This window comes from Lithobates pipiens, unplaced genomic scaffold (genome assembly GCF_037356315.1).
Source record: "Lithobates pipiens isolate NorthernLeopardFrog02 unplaced genomic scaffold, aLitPip1_a1.2 Scaffold_77, whole genome shotgun sequence".
Taxonomy (NCBI): Eukaryota; Metazoa; Chordata; class Amphibia; order Anura; family Ranidae; genus Lithobates; species Lithobates pipiens.
This window is the reverse complement of record NW_027507900.1, coordinates 1092934-1112780: the sequence shown is the minus strand read 5'-3', so window position 1 is coordinate 1112780 and position 19847 is coordinate 1092934. Positions and strand designations below refer to the sequence as shown.

General features: G+C 53.7%; 1 protein-coding gene and 1 long non-coding RNA gene across 3 annotated transcripts in view; both read right to left on the bottom strand.

Annotated features, from left to right (window-relative positions):
- LOC143959478 (gastrula zinc finger protein XlCGF48.2-like) overlaps nt 1-16194 on the bottom strand; it is a 49280-nt gene extending 33086 nt beyond the window's left edge. For both annotated transcript variants that reach the window (XR_013270238.1, XM_077468143.1), the window contains exon 1: nt 16065-16194. The gene's annotated coding sequence lies outside the window, so the exon portion shown is untranslated. The remainder of the gene's footprint in view (nt 1-16064) is intronic.
- The window catches only part of LOC143959494 (uncharacterized), a 236931-nt gene that overhangs the window by 148830 nt on the left and 68254 nt on the right, over nt 1-19847 (bottom strand). The gene's annotated exons all lie outside the window — the stretch shown is intronic.

Genomic DNA, 19847 nt, shown 5'->3' with positions numbered 1-19847 from the left:
CTCCTCTTCTCCCCATAGGGGTCCTCCAGGGCTCTGACCTCAGACCTACAACTCCATCCCCTCCTCTTCTCCCCATGGGGGTCCTCCAAGGCTCTGACCTCAGACCTACAACTCCATCCCCTCCTCTTCTCCCCATAGGGCTCCTCCAAGGCTCTGACCTCAGACCTACAACTCTATCTCCTCCTCTTGTCTCCATTGGGCTCCTCCAGGGCTCTGACCTCAGACCTACAACTCTATCTCCTCCTCTTCTCTCCATAGGGCTCCTCCAGGGCTCTGACCTCAGACCTCCAACTCCATCCCCTCCTCCTCTCCCCATAGGGCTCCTCTAAGGCTCTGACCTCAGACCTACAACTCCATCTCCTCCTCCTATCCCCATAGGGGTCCTCCAAGGCTCTGACCTCAGACCTACAACTCTATCTCCCCCTCTTCTCCCCATAGGGCTCCTCCAAGGCTCTGACCTCAGACCTACAACTCCACCCCCTCCTCTTCTCCCCATAGGGGCTCCTCCAAGGCTCTGACCTCAGACCTACAACTCCATCCCCTCCTCTTCTCCCCATAGGGGCTCCTCCAAGGCTCTGACCTCAGACCTACAACTCCATCCCCTCCTCTTCTCCCCATAGGGGCTCCTCCAAGGCTCTGACCTCAGACCTACAACTCCATCCCCTCCTCTTCTCTCCATAGGGGTCCGCCAAGGCTCTGACCTCAGACCTACAACTCCATCCCCTCCTCTTCTCTCCATAGGGGTCCTCCAAGGCTCTGACCTCAGACCTACAACTCTATCTCCTCCTCTTCTCTCCATGGGGGCTCCTCCAGGGCTCTGACCTCAGACCTACAACTCTATCTCCTCCTCTTCTCCCCATAGGGCTCCTCCAAGGCTCTGACCTCAGACCTACAACTCTATCCCCTCCTCTTCTCCTCATAGGGGCTCCTCCAGGGCTCTGACCTCAGACCTACAACTCCATCCCCTCCTCTTCTCCCCATAGGGCTCCTCCAAGGCTCTGACCTCAGACCTACAACTCTATCCCCTCCTCTTCTCCCCATAGGGGCTCCTCCAGGGCTCTGACCTCAGACCTACAACTCCATCCCCTCCTCTTCTCCCCATAGGGCTCCTCCAAGGCTCTGACCTCAGACCTACAACTCTATCCCCTCCTCTTCTCCCCATAGGGGCTCCTCCAAGGCTCTGACCTCAGACCTACAACTCTATCTCCTCCTCTTCTCTCCATAGGGCTCCTCCAAGGCTCTGACCTCAGACCTACAACTCCATCCCCTCCTCTTCTGTACATAGGAGTCCTTCAAGGCTCTGACCTCAGACCTACAACTCCATCCCCTCCTCTTCTCCCCATAGGGGCTCCTCCAAGGCTCTGACCTCAGACCTACAACTCTATCTCCTCCTCTTCTCCCCATAGGGGCTCCTCCAAGGCTCTGACCTCAGACCTACAACTCTATCCCCTCCTCTTCTCCACATAGGGCTCCTCCAAGGCTCTGACCTCAGACCTACAACTCTATCCCCTCCTCTTCTCCCCATAGGGGAACTCCAAGGCTCTGACCTCAGACCTACAACTCTATCTCCTCCTCTTCTCTCCATAGGGGTCCCCCAAGGCTCTGACCTCAGACCTACAACTCCATCCCCTCCTCTTCTCCCCATAGGGCCCCTCCAAGGCTCTGACCTCAGACCTACAACTCCATCTCCTCCTCTTCTCCCCATAGGGCTCCTCCAAGGCTCTGACCTCAGACCTACAACTCTATCTCCCCCTCTTCTCTCCATAGGGGTCCCCCAAGGCTCTGACCTCAAACTTACAACTCTATCTCCTCCTCTTCTCTCCATAGGGGCTCCTCCAAGGCTCTGACCTCAGACCTACAACTCTATCCCCTCCTCTTCTCCCCATAGGGCTCCTCCAAGGCTCTGACCTCAGACCTACAACTCGATCCCCTCCTCTTCTCCCCATAGGGGTCCTCCAGGGCTCTGAGCTCAGACCTACAACTCCATCCCCTCCTCTTCTCCCCATGGGGGTCCTCCAAGGCTCTGACCTCAGACCTACAACTCCATCCCCTCCTCTTCTCCCCATAGGGCTCCTCCAAGGCTCTGACCTCAGACCTACAACTCTATCTCCTCCTCTTGTCTCCATTGGGCTCCTCCAGGGCTCTGACCTCAGACCTACAACTCTATCTCCTCCTCTTCTCTCCATAGGGCTCCTCCAAGGCTCTGACCTCAGATCTACAACTCTATCTCCTCCTCTTGTCTCCATTGGGCTCCTCCAGGGCTCTGACCTCAGACCTACAACTCTATCTCCTCCTCTTCTCTCCATTGGGCTCCTCCAGGGCTCTGACCTCAGACCTACAACTCTATCTCCTCCTCTTCTCTCCATAGGGGTCCTCTTAGGCTCTGACCTCAGACCTACAACTCCATCTCCTCCTCTTCTCCCCATAGGGCTCCTCCAAGGCTCTGACCTCAGACCTACAACTCTATCCCCTCCTCTTCTCTCCATAGGGGTCCTCCAAGGCTCTGACCTCAGACCTACACTTCTATCTCCTCCTCTTCTCTCCATAGGGGTCCTCCAAGGCTCTGACCTCAGACCTACAACTCCATCCCCTCCTCTTCTCCCCATAGGGGCTCCTCCAGGGCTCTGACCTCAGACCTACAACTCTGTCCCCTCCTCTTCTCCCCATAGGGCTCCTCCAAGGCTCTGACCTCAGACCTACAACTCTATTCCCTCCTCTTCTCCCCATAGGGGTCCTCCAGGGCTCTGACCTCAGACCTACAACTCCATCTCCTCCTCTTATCCCCATAGGGCTCCTCTAAGGCTCTGACCTCAGACCTACAACTCTATCTCCTCCTCTTCTCCCCATAGGGGTCCTCCAAGGCTCTGACCTCAGACCTACAACTCTATCTCCTCCTCTTCTCCCCATAGGGCTCCTCCAAGGCTCTGACCTCAGACCTACAACTCCATCTCCTCCTCTTCTCCCCATAGGGGCTCCTCCAAGGCTCTGACCTCAGACCTACAACTCCACCCCCTCCTCTTCTCCCCATAGGGGCTCCTCCAAGGCTCTGACCTCAGACCTACAACTCCATCTCCTCCTCTTCTCCCCATAGGGGCTCCTCCAAGGCTCTGACCTCAGACCTACAACTCTATCTCCTCCTCTTCTCTCCATAGGGCTCCTCCAAGGCTCTGACCTCAGACCTACAACTCCATCCCCTCTTCTTCTCCCCATAGGGCTCCTCCAAGGCTCTGACCTCAGACCTACAACTCCATCTCCTCCTCTTCTCCCCATAGGGCTCCTCCAAGGCTCTGACCTCAGACCTACAACTCCATCTCCTCCTCTTCTCTCCATAGGGCTCCTCCAAGGCTCTGACCTCAGACCTACAACTCCATCTCCTCCTCTTCTCTCCATAGGGCTCCTCCAAGGCTCTGACCTCAGACCTACAACTCTATCTCCTCCTCTTCTCCCCATAGGGGCTCCTCCAAGGCTCTGACCTCAGACCTACAACTCCACCCCCTCCTCTTCTCCCCATAGGGGCTCCTCCAAGGCTCTGACCTCAGACCTACAACTCCATCCCCTCCTCTTCTCCCCATAGGGGCTCCTCCAAGGCTCTGACCTCAGACCTACAACTCCATCTCCTCCTCTTCTCCCCATAGGGGCTCCTCCAAGGCTCTGACCTCAGACCTACAACTCTATCTCCTCCTCTTCTCCCCATAGGGGATCCTCCAAGGCTCTGACCTCAGACCTACAACTCCATCTCCTCCTCTTCTCCCCATAGGGGCTCCTCCAAGGCTCTGACCTCAGACCTACAACTCCATCCCCTCCTCTTCTCTCCATAGGGGCTCCTCCAAGGCTCTGACCTCAGACCTACAACTCCACCCCCTCCTCTTCTCCCCATAGGGGCTCCTCCAAGGCTCTGACATCAGACCTACAACTCCATCCCCTCCTCTTCTCCCCATAGGGGCTCCTCCAAGGCTCTGACCTCAGACCTACAACTCCATCCCCTCCTCTTCTCTCCATAGGGGTCCGCCAAGGCTCTGACCTCAGACCTACAACTCCATCCCCTCCTCTTCTCTCCATAGGGGTCCTCCAAGGCTCTGACCTCAGACCTACAACTCTATCTCCTCCTCTTCTCTCCATAGGGCTCCTCCAGGGCTCTGACCTCAGACCTACAACTCCATCCCCTCCTCTTCTGTCCATAGGGGTCCTCCAAGGCTCTGACCTCAGACCTACAACTCCATCCCCTCCTCTTCTGTACATAGGAGTCCTTCAAGGCTCTGACCTCAGACCTACAACTCTATCTCCTCCTCTTCTCCCCATAGGGGCTCCTCCAAGGCTCTGACCTCAGACCTACAACTCCATCCCCTCCTCTTCTCCCCATAGGGGCTCCTCCAAGGCTCTGACCTCAGACCTACAACTCTATCTCCTCCTCTTCTCTCCATAGGGCTCCTCCAAGGCTCTGACCTCAGACCTACAACTCCATCCCCTCTTCTTCTCCCCATAGGGCTCCTCCAAGGCTCTGACCTCAGCCCTACAACTCCATCTCCTCCTCTTCTCCCCATAGGGCTCCTCCAAGGCTCTGACCTCAGACCTACAACTCTATCTCCCCCTCTTCTCTCCATAGGGGTCCTCCAATGCTCTGACCTCAGACCTACAACTCTATCTCCTCCTCTTCTCCCCATAGGGGTCCTCCAGGGCTCTGACCTCAGACCTACAACTCCATCCCCTCCTCTTCTCTCCATAGTGGTCCGCCAAGGCTCTGACCTCAGACCTACAACTCCATCCCCTCTTCTTCTCCCCATAGGGCTCCTCCAAGGCTCTGACCTCAGACCTACAACTCCATCTCCTCCTCTTCTCCCCATAGGGCTCCTCCAAGGCTCTGACCTCAGACCTACAACTCTATCTCCCCCTCTTCTCTCCATAGGGGTCCTCCAAGGCTCTGACCTCAGACCTACAACTCTATCTCCTCCTCTTCTCCCCATAGGGCTCCTCCAAGGCTCTGACCTCAGACCTACAACTCTATCTCCCCCTCTTCTCTCCATAGGGGTCCCCCAAGGCTCTGACCTCAGACCTACAACTCCATCCCCTCCTCTTCTCCCCATAGGGCTCCTCCAAGGCTCTGACCTCAGACCTACAACTCCATCTCCTCCTCTTCTCCCCATAGGAGCTCCTCCAAGGCTCTGACCTCAGACCTACAACTCTATCTCCTCCTCTTCTCCCCATAGGGGATCCTCCAAGGCTCTGACCTCAGACCTACAACTCCATCTCCTCCTCTTCTCCCCATAGGGGCTCCTCCAAGGCTCTGACCTCAGACCTACAACTCCATCCCCTCCTCTTCTCTCCATAGGGGCTCCTCCAAGGCTCTGACCTCAGACCTACAACTCCACCCCCTCCTCTTCTCCCCATAGGGGCTCCTCCAAGGCTCTGACATCAGACCTACAACTCCATCCCCTCCTCTTCTCCCCATAGGGGCTCCTCCAAGGCTCTGACCTCAGACCTACAACTCCATCCCCTCCTCTTCTCTCCATAGGGGTCCGCCAAGGCTCTGACCTCAGACCTACAACTCCATCCCCTCCTCTTCTCTCCATAGGGGTCCTCCAAGGCTCTGACCTCAGACCTACAACTCTATCTCCTCCTCTTCTCTCCATAGGGCTCCTCCAGGGCTCTGACCTCAGACCTACAACTCCATCCCCTCCTCTTCTGTCCATAGGGGTCCTCCAAGGCTCTGACCTCAGACCTACAACTCCATCCCCTCCTCTTCTGTACATAGGAGTCCTTCAAGGCTCTGACCTCAGACCTACAACTCTATCTCCTCCTCTTCTCCCCATAGGGGCTCCTCCAAGGCTCTGACCTCAGACCTACAACTCCATCCCCTCCTCTTCTCCCCATAGGGGCTCCTCCAAGGCTCTGACCTCAGACCTACAACTCTATCTCCTCCTCTTCTCTCCATAGGGCTCCTCCAAGGCTCTGACCTCAGACCTACAACTCCATCCCCTCTTCTTCTCCCCATAGGGCTCCTCCAAGGCTCTGACCTCAGACCTACAACTCCATCTCCTCCTCTTCTCCCCATAGGGCTCCTCCAAGGCTCTGACCTCAGACCTACAACTCTATCTCCCCCTCTTCTCTCCATAGGGGTCCTCCAATGCTCTGACCTCAGACCTACAACTCTATCTCCTCCTCTTCTCCCCATAGGGGTCCTCCAGGGCTCTGACCTCAGACCTACAACTCCATCCCCTCCTCTTCTCTCCATAGTGGTCCGCCAAGGCTCTGACCTCAGACCTACAACTCCATCCCCTCTTCTTCTCCCCATAGGGCTCCTCCAAGGCTCTGACCTCAGACCTACAACTCCATCTCCTCCTCTTCTCCCCATAGGGCTCCTCCAAGGCTCTGACCTCAGACCTACAACTCTATCTCCCCCTCTTCTCTCCATAGGGGTCCTCCAAGGCTCTGACCTCAGACCTACAACTCTATCTCCTCCTCTTCTCCCCATAGGGCTCCTCCAAGGCTCTGACCTCAGACCTACAACTCTATCTCCCCCTCTTCTCTCCATAGGGGTCCCCCAAGGCTCTGACCTCAGACTTACAACTCTATCTCCTCCTCTTCTCTCCATAGGGCTCCTCCAGGGCTCTGACCTCAGACCTACAACTCTGTCCCCTCCTCTTCTCTCCATAGGGGTCCTCCAAGGCTCTGACCTCAAACCTACAACTCCATCCCCTCCTCTCCTCTCCATAGGGGCTCCTCCAAGGCTCTGACCTCAGACCTACAACTCTATCCCCTCCTCTTCTCCCCATAGGGGTCCTCCAGGGCTCTGACCTCAGACCTACAACTCCATCCCCTCCTCTTCTCCCCATGGGGGTCCTCCAAGGCTCTGACCTCAGACCTACAACTCCATCCCCTCCTCTTCTGTACATAGGAGTCCTTCAAGGCTCTGACCTCAGACCTACAACTCTATCTCCTCCTCTTCTCCCCATAGGGGCTCCTCCAAGGCTCTGACCTCAGACCTACAACTCCATCCCCTCCTCTTCTGTACATAGGAGTCCTTCAAGGCTCTGACCTCAGACCTACAACTCCATCCCCTCCTCTTCTCCCCATAGGGGCTCCTCCAAGGCTCTGACCTCAGACCTACAACTCTATCTCCTCCTCTTCTCTCCATAGGGCTCCTCCAAGGCTCTGACCTCAGACCTACAACTCCATCCCCTCTTCTTCTCCCCATAGGGCTCCTCCAAGGCTCTGACCTCAGACCTACAACTCCATCTCCTCCTCTTCTCCCCATAGGGCTCCTCCAAGGCTCTGACCTCAGACCTACAACTCTATCTCCCCCTCTTCTCTCCATAGGGGTCCCCCAAGGCTCTGACCTCAGACTTACAACTCTATCTCCTCCTCTTCTCTCCATAGGGCTCCTCCAGGGCTCTGACCTCAGACCTACAACTCTGTCCCCTCCTCTTCTCTCCATAGGGGTCCTCCAAGGCTCTGACCTCAAACCTACAACTCCATCCCCTCCTCTTCTCCCCATAGGGCTCCTCCAAGGCTCTGACCTCAGACCTACAACTCTATCCCCTCCTCTTCTCCCCATAGGGGTCCTCCAGGGCTCTGACCTCAGACCTACAACTCCATCCCCTCCTCTTCTCCCCATGGGGGTCCTCCAAGGCTCTGACCTCAGACCTACAACTCCATCCCCTCCTCTTCTCCCCATAGGGCTCCTCCAAGGCTCTGACCTCAGACCTACAACTCCATCTCCTCCTCTTCTCCCCATAGGGGCTCCTCCAAGGCTCTGACCTCAGACCTACAACTCCATCTCCTCCTCTTCTCCCCATAGGGCTCCTCCAAGGCTCTGACCTCAGACCTACAACTCTATCTCCTCCTCTTGTCTCCATTGGGCTCCTCCAGGGCTCTGACCTCAGACCTACAACTCTATCTCCTCCTCTTCTCTCCATGGGGGTCCTCCAAGGCTCTGACCTCAGATCTACAACTCTATCTCCTCCTCTTGTCTCCATTGGGCTCCTCCAGGGCTCTGACCTCAGACCTACAACTCTATCTCCTCCTCTTCTCTCCATTGGGCTCCTCCAGGGCTCTGACCTCAGACCTACAACTCTATCTCCTCCTCTTCTCTCCATAGGGGTCCTCTTAGGCTCTGACCTCAGACCTACAACTCCATCTCCTCCTCTTCTCCCCATAGGGCTCCTCCAAGGCTCTGACCTCAGACCCACAACTCTATCTCCTCCTCTTCTCCCCATAGGGGTTCCTCTAAGGCTCTGACCTCAGACCTACAACTCCATCTCCTCCTCTTCTCCCCATAGGGCTCCTCCAAGGCTCTGACCTCAGACCTACAACTCCATCTCCTCCTCTTCTCCCCATAGGGCTCCTCCAAGGCTCTGACCTCAGACCTACAACTCTATCTCCCCCTCTTCTCCCCATAGGGGTTCCTCCAAGGCTCTGACCTCAGACCTACAACTCCATCTCCTCCTCTTCTCCCCATAGGGGCTCCTCCAAGGCTCTGACCTCAGACCTACAACTCCATCTCCTCCTCTTCTCCCCATAGGGCTCCTCCAAGGCTCTGACCTCAGACCTACAACTCTATCTCCTCCTCTTGTCTCCATTGGGCTCCTCCAGGGCTCTGACCTCAGACCTACAACTCTATCTCCTCCTCTTCTCTCCATGGGGGTCCTCCAAGGCTCTGACCTCAGATCTACAACTCTATCTCCTCCTCTTGTCTCCATTGGGCTCCTCCAGGGCTCTGACCTCAGACCTACAACTCTATCTCCTCCTCTTCTCTCCATTGGGCTCCTCCAGGGCTCTGACCTCAGACCTACAACTCTATCTCCTCCTCTTCTCTCCATAGGGGTCCTCTTAGGCTCTGACCTCAGACCTACAACTCCATCTCCTCCTCTTCTCCCCATAGGGCTCCTCCAAGGCTCTGACCTCAGACCCACAACTCTATCTCCTCCTCTTCTCCCCATAGGGGTTCCTCCAAGGCTCTGACCTCAGACCTACAACTCCATCTCCTCCTCTTCTCCCCATAGGGCTCCTCCAAGGCTCTGACCTCAGACCTACAACTCCATCCCCTCCTCTCCTCTCCATAGGGGCTCCTCCAAGGCTCTGACCTCAGACCTACAACTCTATCCCCTCCTCTTCTCCCCATAGGGGTCCTCCAGGGCTCTGACCTCAGACCTACAACTCTATCTCCTCCTCTTCTCTCCATGGGGGTCCTCCAAGGCTCTGACCTCAGATCTACAACTCTATCTCCTCCTCTTGTCTCCATTGGGCTCCTCCAGGGCTCTGACCTCAGACCTACAACTCTATCTCCTCCTCTTCTCTCCATTGGGCTCCTCCAGGGCTCTGACCTCAGACCTACAACTCTATCTCCTCCTCTTCTCTCCATAGGGGTCCTCTTAGGCTCTGACCTCAGACCTACAACTCCATCTCCTCCTCTTCTCCCCATAGGGCTCCTCCAAGGCTCTGACCTCAGACCCACAACTCTATCTCCTCCTCTTCTCCCCATAGGGGTTCCTCCAAGGCTCTGACCTCAGACCTACAACTCCATCTCCTCCTCTTCTCCCCATAGGGCTCCTCCAAGGCTCTGACCTCAGACCTACAACTCCATCTCCTCCTCTTCTCCCCATAGGGCTCCTCCAAGGCTCTGACCTCAGACCCACAACTCCATCTCCTCCTCTTCTCCCCATAGGGGTTCCTCCAAGGCTCTGACCTCAGACCTACAACTCCATCTCCTCCTCTTCTCCCCATAGGGGCTCCTCCAAGGCTCTGACCTCAGACCTACAACTCCATCTCCTCCTCTTCTCCCCATAGGGCTCCTCCAAGGCTCTGACCTCAGACCTACAACTCTATCTCCTCCTCTTGTCTCCATTGGGCTCCTCCAGGGCTCTGACCTCAGACCTACAACTCTATCTCCTCCTCTTCTCTCCATGGGGGTCCTCCAAGGCTCTGACCTCAGATCTACAACTCTATCTCCTCCTCTTGTCTCCATTGGGCTCCTCCAGGGCTCTGACCTCAGACCTACAACTCTATCTCCTCCTCTTCTCTCCATTGGGCTCCTCCAGGGCTCTGACCTCAGACCTACAACTCTATCTCCTCCTCTTCTCTCCATAGGGGTCCTCTTAGGCTCTGACCTCAGACCTACAACTCCATCTCCTCCTCTTCTCCCCATAGGGCTCCTCCAAGGCTCTGACCTCAGACCCACAACTCTATCTCCTCCTCTTCTCCCCATAGGGGTTCCTCCAAGGCTCTGACCTCAGACCTACAACTCCATCTCCTCCTCTTCTCTCCATAGGGGCTCCTCCAAGGCTCTGACCTCAGACCTACAACTCCATCCCCTCCTCTCCTCTCCATAGGGGCTCCTCCAAGGCTCTGACCTCAGACCTACAACTCTATCCCCTCCTCTTCTCCCCATAGGGCTCCTCCAAGGCTCTGACCTCAGACCTACAACTCTATCCCCTCCTCTTCTCCCCATAGGGGTCCTCCAGGGCTCTGACCTCAGACCTACAACTCTATCTCCTCCTCTTCTCTCCATGGGGGTCCTCCAAGGCTCTGACCTCAGATCTACAACTCTATCTCCTCCTCTTGTCTCCATTGGGCTCCTCCAGGGCTCTGACCTCAGACCTACAACTCTATCTCCTCCTCTTCTCTCCATTGGGCTCCTCCAGGGCTCTGACCTCAGACCTACAACTCTATCTCCTCCTCTTCTCTCCATAGGGGTCCTCTTAGGCTCTGACCTCAGACCTACAACTCCATCTCCTCCTCTTCTCCCCATAGGGCTCCTCCAAGGCTCTGACCTCAGACCCACAACTCTATCTCCTCCTCTTCTCCCCATAGGGGTTCCTCCAAGGCTCTGACCTCAGACCTACAACTCCATCTCCTCCTCTTCTCTCCATAGGGCTCCTCCAAGGCTCTGACCTCAGACCTACAACTCCATCTCCTCCTCTTCTCTCCATAGGGGTCCTCCAAAGCTCTGACCTCAGACCTACAACTCCATCCCCTCCTCTTCTCCCCATAGAGATCCTCCAGGGCTCTGACCTCAGACCTACAACTCTATCTCCTCCTCTTCCCCCCATAGGGGTCCTCTAAGGCTCTGACCTCAGACCTACAACTCCATCCCCTCCTCTTCTCCCCATAGGGGTCCTCCAAGGCTCTGACCTCAGACCTACAACTCTATCTCCTCCTCTTCTCTCCATAGGGGTCCTCTTAGGCTCTGACCTCAGACCTACAACTCCATCTCCTCCTCTTCTCCCCATAGGGCTCCTCCAAGGCTCTGACCTCAGACCCACAACTCTATCTCCTCCTCTTCTCCCCATAGGGGTTCCTCCAAGGCTCTGACCTCAGACCTACAACTGCATCTCCTCCTCTTCTCCCCATAGGGCTCCTCCAAGGCTCTGACCTCAGACCTACAACTCCATCCCCTCCTCTCCTCTCCATAGGGGCTCCTCCAAGGCTCTGACCTCAGACCTACAACTCTATCCCCTCCTCTTCTCCCCATAGGGCTCCTCCAAGGCTCTGACCTCAGACCTACAACTCTATCCCCTCCTCTTCTCCCCATAGGGGTCCTCCAGGGCTCTGACCTCAGACCTACAACTCTATCTCCTCCTCTTCTCTCCATAGGGGTCCTCTTAGGCTCTGACCTCAGACCTACAACTCCATCCCCTCCTCTTCTCCCCATAGGGCTCCTCCAAGGCTCTGACCTCAGACCTACAACTCTATCCCCTCCTCTTCTCTCCATAGGGCTCCTCCAAGGCTCTGACCTCAGATCTACAACTCTATCTCCTCCTCTTGTCTCCATTGGGCTCCTCCAGGGCTCTGACCTCAGACCTACAACTCTATCTCCTCCTCTTCTCTCCATTGGGCTCCTCCAGGGCTCTGACCTCAGACCTACAACTCTATCTCCTCCTCTTCTCTCCATAGGGGTCCTCTTAGGCTCTGACCTCAGACCTACAACTCCATCTCCTCCTCTTCTCCCCATAGGGCTCCTCCAAGGCTCTGACCTCAGACCCACAACTCTATCTCCTCCTCTTCTCCCTATAGGGGTTCCTCCAAGGCTCTGACCTCAGACCTACAACTCCATCTCCTCCTCTTCTCCCCATAGGGCTCCTCCAAGGCTCTGACCTCAGACCTACAACTCCATCTCCTCCTCTTCTCCCCATAGGGCTCCTCCAAGGCTCTGACCTCAGACCCACAACTCTATCTCCTCCTCTTCTCCCCATAGGGGTTCCTCCAAGGCTCTGACCTCAGACCTACAACTCCATCTCCTCCTCTTCTCCCCATAGGGGCTCCTCCAAGGCTCTGACCTCAGACCTACAACTCCATCTCCTCCTCTTCTCCCCATAGGGCTCCTCCAAGGCTCTGACCTCAGACCTACAACTCTATCTCCTCCTCTTGTCTCCATTGGGCTCCTCCAGGGCTCTGACCTCAGACCTACAACTCTATCTCCTCCTCTTCTCTCCATGGGGGTCCTCCAAGGCTCTGACCTCAGATCTACAACTCTATCTCCTCCTCTTGTCTCCATTGGGCTCCTCCAGGGCTCTGACCTCAGACCTACAACTCTATCTCCTCCTCTTCTCTCCATTGGGCTCCTCCAGGGCTCTGACCTCAGACCTACAACTCTATCTCCTCCTCTTCTCTCCATAGGGGTCCTCTTAGGCTCTGACCTCAGACCTACAACTCCATCTCCTCCTCTTCTCCCCATAGGGCTCCTCCAAGGCTCTGACCTCAGACCCACAACTCTATCTCCTCCTCTTCTCCCCATAGGGGTTCCTCCAAGGCTCTGACCTCAGACCTACAACTCCATCTCCTCCTCTTCTCTCCATAGGGGCTCCTCCAAGGCTCTGACCTCAGACCTACAACTCCATCCCCTCCTCTCCTCTCCATAGGGGCTCCTCCAAGGCTCTGACCTCAGACCTACAACTCTATCCCCTCCTCTTCTCCCCATAGGGCTCCTCCAAGGCTCTGACCTCAGACCTACAACTCTATCCCCTCCTCTTCTCCCCATAGGGGTCCTCCAGGGCTCTGACCTCAGACCTACAACTCTATCTCCTCCTCTTCTCTCCATGGGGGTCCTCCAAGGCTCTGACCTCAGATCTACAACTCTATCTCCTCCTCTTGTCTCCATTGGGCTCCTCCAGGGCTCTGACCTCAGACCTACAACTCTATCTCCTCCTCTTCTCTCCATTGGGCTCCTCCAGGGCTCTGACCTCAGACCTACAACTCTATCTCCTCCTCTTCTCTCCATAGGGGTCCTCTTAGGCTCTGACCTCAGACCTACAACTCCATCTCCTCCTCTTCTCCCCATAGGGCTCCTCCAAGGCTCTGACCTCAGACCCACAACTCTATCCCCTCCTCTTCTCCCCATAGGGCTCCTCCAAGGCTCTGACCTCAGACCTACAACTCTATCCCCTCCTCTTCTCCCCATAGGGGTCCTCCAGGGCTCTGACCTCAGACCTACAACTCTATCTCCTCCTCTTCTCTCCATGGGGGTCCTCCAAGGCTCTGACCTCAGATCTACAACTCTATCTCCTCCTCTTGTCTCCATTGGGCTCCTCCAGGGCTCTGACCTCAGACCTACAACTCTATCTCCTCCTCTTCTCTCCATTGGGCTCCTCCAGGGCTCTGACCTCAGACCTACAACTCTATCTCCTCCTCTTCTCTCCATAGGGGTCCTCTTAGGCTCTGACCTCAGACCTACAACTCCATCTCCTCCTCTTCTCTCCATAGGGCTCCTCCAAGGCTCTGACCTCAGACCTACAACTCCATCTCCTCCTCTTCTCTCCATAGGGGTCCTCCAAAGCTCTGACCTCAGACCTACAACTCCATCCCCTCCTCTTCTCCCCATAGAGATCCTCCAGGGCTCTGACCTCAGACCTACAACTCTATCTCCTCCTCTTCCCCCCATAGGGGTCCTCTAAGGCTCTGACCTCAGACCTACAACTCCATCCCCTCCTCTTCTCCCCATAGGGGTCCTCCAAGGCTCTGACCTCAGACCTACAACTCCATCTCCTCCTCTTCTCCCCATAGGGGCTCCTCCAAGGCTCTGACCTCAGACCTACAACTCCACCCCCTCCTCTTCTCCCCATAGGGCTCCTCCAAGGCTCTGACCTCAGACCTACAACTCTATCCCCTCCTCTTCTCCCCATAGGGCTCCTCCAAGGCTCTGACCTCAGACCTACAACTCTATCCCCTCCTCTTCTCCCCATAGGGGTCCTCCAAGGCTCTGACCTCAGACCTACAACTCCATCCCCTCCTCTTCTCCCCATAGGGGTCCTCCAAGACTCTGACCTCAGACCTACAACTCTGTCCCTTCCTGTTCTCTCCATAGGGCTCCTCCAAGGCTCTGACCTCAGACCTACAACTCCATCTCCTCCTCTTCCCCCCATAGGGCTCCTCCAAGGCTCTGACCTCAGACCTACAACTCCATCCCCTCCTCTTCTCCCCATAGGGGTCCTCCAAGGCTCTGACCTCAGACCTACAACTCCATCTCCTCCTCTTCTCCCCATAGGGGCTCCTCCAAGGCTCTGACCTCAGACCTACAACTCCACCCCCTCCTCTTCTCCCCATAGGGCTCTGACCTCAGACCTACAACTCCATCTCCTCCTCTTCTCCCCATAGGGCTCCTCCAAGGCTCTGACCTCAGACCTACAACTCTATCTCCTCCTCTTCTCCCCATAGGGGCTCCTCCAAGGCTCTGACCTCAGACCTACAACTCCATCCCCTCCTCTTCTCCCCATAGGGGTCCTCCAAGACTCTGACCTCAGACCTACAACTCCATCCCCTCCTCTTCTCCCCATAGGGGTCCTCCAAGACTCTGACCTCAGACCTACAACTCCATCCCCTCCTCTTCTCCCCATAGGGGTCCTCCAAGACTCTGACCTCAGACCTACAACTCTGTCCCTTCCTGTTCTCTCCATAGGGCTCCTCCAAGGCTCTGACCTCAGACCTACAACTCCATCTCCTCCTCTTCCCCCCATAGGGCTCCTCCAAGGCTCTGACCTCAGACCTACAACTCCATCCCCTCCTCTTCTCCCCATAAGGCTCCTCCAAGGCTCTGACCTCAGACCTACAACTCCATCTCCTCCTCTTCCCCCCATAGGGGCTCCTCCAAGGCTCTGACCTCAGACCTACAACTCCATCTCCTCCTCTTCCCCCCATAGGGGCTCCTCCAAGGCTCTGACCTCAGACCTACAACTCCATCTCCTCCTCTTCCCCCCATAGGGGCTCCTCCAAGGCTCTGACCTCAGACCTACAACTCCATCCCCTCCTCTTCTCTCCATAGGGGCTCCTCCAAGGCTCTGACCTCAGACCTACAACTCTGTCCCTTCCTGTTCTCTCCATAGGGGTCCTCCAGGGCCCTGACCTCAGATCCCTTCTATCCTCTATCTACACCTCCTCCCTGGGTCTGCTCCCACCATCCTATCCACTCCTCATTTCCTCCTCCCATGCTCACCTCCAGGAGTTTTCTAGAGCCTCTCCTTTCCTCTGGAACTCTTCACCCCAATCTGTCTATCTCCTACTTTGTCCCCTTCTTTAGGTGATCCCCGGAGCTCATCCCTATAGTGAAGTCTATCCCTCCTCCACCCAACAACTGAACTGCAGCATTCTCTGTCAGCTCATCCCCCATTGTTATTAGCTTATGTATCACTTGTCCGTCTCATATAGATTGTAAGCTCTTGGGACCAGGTCCCTCCTAACCCTCTTGTATTGGGTTGTATTATACCTCTATAGTGTAAAGCGCTGTCTCTATATAAACCCTCTATTATAATAATTAGCACCGTATCTCTATTGTTATTATTTATATCTGCAGCCCCGGGGTGAAGCCAGATTTCATGTAGAACAATGGGGGTCTGGCTGATCTTTTCCTTCCTGCTGTACATTATAATTCTCATACTATAGAAATATTTTCTTATGATAAATCCTGGGGCTCCCCACCCGCACAGCAGCCAATCAGGTGCTGGCTCTCCACTCCAGCTGCTCCCTGATTGGCTAGCCACCTGCTATGGAATCAACTGGGCCCCTGAATGTGTTATTGGGGGCCCCCCATGAGGTCCTGTATTGGAGACCCCCCTCCAGATCCCCCCAGCAACACTGACCTGCAGCCCACAGCCACTGACAGTGGGGGTCACTCTACTTCCGGGTCATGGCAAGCTCATCTCATTTGCGTTCCACGGAGCTTCCGCCTTGTGCGGTTCACTTGCGTTTCAAGGGCTTCGCTCACACTTCCGCTTCGTGCGCTCCACAACGCTTCCGCCTTGTGCGTTTCACACCTCCTTCCAGCAGCGTGACTTCTAGCGGCAACAACCTCGCCACCTGGTGGCTCCCGGCACAGCGACACCCATACAGAGACGGACTGACAGTCATACAAAGTGACCGCCAGAGGGCGCCACGTGACACAGCAGTTACTATGATCAATTATTATTATTACATATTTGTATATTGTTATTTATACAATGATAATAACGACAATAATTGTTTACTAAATATGTATTGGTTTTTTTTTTTTTTCATTGTACATATAAGATCAATAAATACATATAAAATAACCCATATATAAAATTGTATTTTTATGTTCTACATATTTTATATTTATCAATATGCATACTGTAAAAATTAATTTTTATATTTATATTATTTGTATATATATATATATATAGCACATATAAAAAATACAACATAATACATAATAATTAAAAAAAAAACACATAAAATAACTTATGAGCATAATGAATTAAATATTAATAATACTTTGTTTATATAGGGTTATGTATAAAAATACATTTTAAAGTATAATGATAAAAATATATATAAATATAAAATAAATAATATAAATATAATAATATTCTTTTATATGTAATAATCCGATTTTTGTACAACATATAAAGGAATACAACTTTATACATAATAATAATAATAATTAAAAAAAATCATATAACATAAATTATGAGCATAATGAATTAAATATTAACCACTTGCTTACTGGGCACTTAAACCCCCCTCCTGCCCAGGCCAATTTTCAGCTTTCAGCGCTGATGCACTTTGAATGACAATTACGCGGGCATACAACACCGTACCCAAATGAAAATTTTATCATTTTTTTCCCACAAATAGAGCTTTCTTTTGGTGGTATTTAGTTACAGCTCGGAGTTTTATTTTTTCCTAAACAAACAAAAAAAGATGCAAAAAAAAAATTCATGTTTTAATAGTTTGTTATAAAATTTTGCAAACAGGTCATTTTTCTCCTTCATTGAAGTGTGCTGATGAGGCGGCACTGATAGGCTGCACTGGTGGACACTGATGGGCTGCATTGGTGGGCACTGATAGGCTGCACTGGTGGGCACTGATAGGCATAGTTAAGGCGGCACTAATAGGCACAGATAAGGCGGCACCGATGGGAACAGATAAGGCGGCACTGATGGGCAAAGATGGGCACAGATAAGATGGCACGGATGGGTGGCACGGATAAGTGGCACGGATGGGTGGCACGGATGGGCACTGATAGGTACCACTGATAGATGGGACTGATGGGCACTGATAGGTGGCACTGATAGGTGGCTCTGATAGGTGGCACTGCTGGGCACTGATGGGCGGCACTGCTGGGCACTGATGGGCGGCACTGGGGTGCAGCACCTTTGAGGCAGATTGTGGGCACTGTGGGTGGCACTGTGGGTGGCACTGCTGGGTGGCACTGTGGGTGGCACTGTGGGCACTATGGGCACTGCTGGGTGGCACTGACGGGGGGCACTTACTTTTATTCAGGATGGCACTGCAGGGGGCAGGTGGGCACTGGCAGGGGGCAGGTGGTCGCTTGTATTGCTGGCCGTGATTGGGACTGATGTCCCGATCACGGCCGCCGGTGATCGGCTTTTTTTTTTTTCTCCTCGCGCTGTCAGCGCGAGGAGGAATACTAGCCGATTGCCGGCTCCGTTATGTCACCTGATCAGCTGTCATTGGCGGATCGGTGATCAGGCGAGTCTCATGGACTCGCCGATCACAGAGCGCGCCGCGCGCGCCCCTCAGGGGGCGCGCAGGCCGCTCGTACACGGGACAACGTCTATTGACGTCATCCCGGAAAAGGAGATCCGCGCTGTAGCCGTCATTTGGCAATAGCGCGGATCTCAAGTGGTTAATAATACTTTGTTTAATTATGTTTAATTATATATATATTTAAACAAAGTATTATTAATATTTCATTCCATTATGCTCATAATTTATTTTATATGTTTTTTAGTTTTTATCAGATTATTACATATAAAAGAGTATTATTATATTATTTATTTTCTAATATTGTTTTATGTTATACATTTATAATACACTGTATTTAAAATATTATCATTTAAAGAAAAATAATGATAAATGACATTTTGAATTGTTAGTGTTGTGGGTGAGTACAAATAGCAGCACATCCCTAATATGAATATAAATCCACATGGGACTTTCTGGGAAGGAACAGACATGAAACGTCACATCAGTTTATGGAACATATCCGGGTGGAAGAACGATCGCTCGGTACTGCTGGGGGAAGAAATCTCAACACATTTCCCGGGAAAAGCTTCATCAGGAGGATTGAAGAGACCTAAAATCCAGGAGAACAGAAAACAATGGTGCTGTGCGGTGTAAGGACCGGGGGGGAAGGGAGGAGAGGGACCTGGACTGGGTTGGCCCCCAGAGGCAGAGCGGAAATCGAGGGGTCCGGGACAGAGAGACAATCCTATCATTGTACCGGCTCGGAGGGGCCCATAATGAAGGAGGGTCAGCAGATGTAATGGGACCCCCTAAACTGAATGGTGGGAGTCATTCAGCCGCCAACAAGGTGCTTTGAAGGCCAAAAACTTCCTTCCGACCAACCTAAGGAAGATCCGACCTTTCACCTCCACCTGGACAACGTTCCTCCATCCTTCTACCCATCTCCAGGTCATCAGAGGGCGATTGTCCTTCATGGTATAATGAGATCCCTATTATTCTATTGGGTCTCCTCTCTCCATGTAGTCGTATCGGTCACCTATCTCCACCTACATCTGTATGTATCTGTATATGGGGGGAGGAGATGGATGAGAGAATCTATTACCGTTATTATGAATTTCTTCCCTCCATTGGGTGTCAGGTCCTCCGTCCGTCCCTCCATCCTCCACCCTCCGTCCTCCATCCTCCACCCTCCATCCTCCACCCTCCATCCTCCACCTTCCGTCCTCCTGACACACCAGAGCGATGGATTCATTTGTTGGTGGAGTTCTCCTTTAGGCTCAGTGGTTGTTCTGTACACGGTGTGTTTATAGAGGAGCTGAGAGGAAAGGAGCGACACCCGGAGAACACGTCACCTCTGAGGACAGACATAGAATAAGATGTATGAAGGTAAGAGGGGGGTCTTCCTCAAAAAAAGGGGGACCCCAAAATGTTGGGTGTCCAACCTCAATTCCTCCATGCCGCACCTTCGTACCCTTCTATATGTATGACCATTGTATAAACCTGAATACATCAGAGCCCCGGGGTGGTGGGGGGTTTATCTCAATGTGCCCCCTTCATCAAACCCTGGGGGATAATAGTGGGGTGTTGTGTGACCCCCTTCTTAGAAGCTCAGAAATACCCCACCCTTCCTGGGCCCTGAAGAAGGTGAACATAGATCCCTATACTTCCTGGGCCATGATGAAGGGGGCACACTGAACCCCTACACCATTCCAAAGCTTTGCTAGAGTCACATTGAACCCCTCTACCATCCCTGGGTCTGATGAAGGTGAACATAGAACCCCTCTACCATCCCCTACCCTGATGAAGGTGAACATAGAACCCCTCTACCATCCCCGACCCTGATGAAGATGAACATAGAACCCCTCTACCGTCCCGACCCTGATGAAGGTGAACATAGAACCCCTCTACCATCC